The sequence below is a fragment of the Pseudonaja textilis genome, chromosome 2, assembly GCF_049901715.1.
Source record: "Pseudonaja textilis isolate UNSWEBS1 chromosome 2, rPseTex1.2, whole genome shotgun sequence".
NCBI lineage: Eukaryota > Metazoa > Chordata > Lepidosauria > Squamata > Elapidae > Pseudonaja > Pseudonaja textilis.
Genome location: NC_141991.1, coordinates 192,171,641 through 192,174,009, shown reverse-complemented (window position 1 = coordinate 192,174,009; position 2,369 = coordinate 192,171,641).

Sequence of the window (2,369 nt, the reverse complement as noted above, 5' to 3'; positions counted from 1 at the left end):
GAGGGAAGATTTTAAAGACATTATTTTTTAAAAAAAGCTTTATGACATCGTGCATAAATGGGTAAATAGGTTGAGAAATCTGCCTTTCAAAATAGAAATAGTTGGGTTTTTTTAAAAAAAGAAGCAAAATAACATGCATCTAAAATGGGTGTTTTAATTATGATTCTGTTGTCGTTTACATCAGTACATTTGTGATAACTTATGAAGCAGTATCTTTGAATTACATTATAGAAGACAAACCTATCAATTCCCACTTTTCACTCTCATGGTTCACACGTCTTTTTTTGTACTGACAACTTGTAGTGCCACAAATGTTATATTTTCAAGAAGGGAAGTAAACAGATGCCTTTTATATAGCAGCATGAGGGAAAGGGGGAAATTTATGTAATACATTATCATGTGGTTCCTGTATTAAACAGGCTTTTTCGCACAGCTGACCAAGCTCAGGAAGATTGTAATTAAGTGGAATAGTAAATACTTATTTTTGTAATTACATCTACGTATTAGTTTAGAAAGAATTCCATGGAGCCTCCTTAAAATGTTACATGACAGGATGAAAACAGTCCAGAGGCAACATCATATTCTTATTGCTCTGTACAATATTTCTATCTTTTTTTCCCAAGTATTTGGAATTTATTGGGCGTATTTGCATTTCATTGCTCTTCTAATTGTTTTACCATTTATTGCTGGAGGTATTGAATGATGATCTTCTCTTACAATATTAAAGGACTGAGAGGTTAGTTAGCCTAAGTGAAATTAAGACTTCGGATTGTTTCAAAAGCCATTCTTTTAAGTATGCTTCCATTGTCTAGATTAGAATGGCAAAGAGAAGAGATTTCATACCATGTAAGAGTGGAATTTGAAAGTTTCATTGTCCTCAGGTCTACTCATCAATAATGTTTGCAATAACCCTCCTGGCTGCAAGAATTAAGTATGGCTCCTAGAGGATGATAGGCAGGTGGCATAGTTATAGAGCAGAGGTCTCCAAACTTGGCAACTTTAAGACTTGTGGACTTCAACTCCCAGAATTCTCCAGGCAGCTTCTGGAAGTTGAAGTCTACAAGTCTTAAAGTTGCCAAGTTTGAGGACCCTGTTATAGAGTTTCAATTTACGTATCTCTCTCACACATCAGTGATATTTTAGAAAACATTTTAAAAATTATTTTGAGTTGGCTGTCTAAATTCCTGTTTCAATTTTAAGCATTCAGACTAAATCTAAGTGTAAGCAGTCTTCCAAAGCACAATAGAGCAAGGATACTCCACTTCTGTTTTGAGTTAGGGGGCCAGGGGTGGGATTCAACCGGTGTTACTACCAGTTCGGTTACTACGTTTTATTATTATATAAAAAACAGGAAATAAAGGACAGGTAAGAGCCCAGGCGGGCGGGTGGGCCAAACAGCAGCAAACACAGAACCAGTTTGGTGTCTGCTGCTCTTCAGAGCTACCGATTCAATAGAGCCGGGCAGAACCAGTAGCATCCCACCCCTGGTTATGGCTCTAATAACCCCACATAGCTTGACAAGGGTCAAGGATTGTGGATGTTCTCCAGAACTTTGGAAGGTACCAGAAATAAACTCAGACCTCTGAAAGTTTCCAAAGTCCTAATTCATCTGATAGTAGCTGCGGGCAAAACACAGCCACAGATCTTTTTGAACGCAGCTTGTGCCTTGATTTCAATTATAAAATGTAAAGCAAATTGCCCCAATCAATTGACCTTCTTGCTACTTACTCTCCATCTTCCTTATTATCAGCTATGATTCTATAATTTGCCAAGATGTTTTAGTATGTGCTTTCCCATGAGAATAATTTATCAATGATCAAGACATATGCCAACATACCTGGGAAGCAGGATACACTGATTATTCGATTTATTTCCTAAACTGCTTCTAAGGCCCAACATTAATTCAATTGTTGTAAATAACTGCACAATACATACTTTTATTAGAGCTTTGATGTGTGTGGTTTGTGTGTGTGTGTGTGAGTGAATGAGAAAAAACTTTTCTACAGCAAAGAAACATGGTGTGGAAGTAGATGTTTTAGTCATTAGCCATTCTTTTTCAAACAGGTCTCCTGTCTCATATGAGATTTCAGATTTTCCATGCACAAAATGGTATCTAAGACAGGTTTCTTTATAATTTAGTACTAATGCCTTTTTTCATACTATCACAATCATTCCAAATTTCATGAGATCTGACATAATCTTGCATAATTTTGAACAGGGTCTCTAATGATAATTCATTCAAACAATATTTCAATGACCTCAGATGAAACAGATCTATTTTAAATAAGTCAAAATATAATACCATTCTTGCTTATTTCTGCTCTGGACATAAACCAAGACTAGATCAACATTACTCTCTTAAACTACTG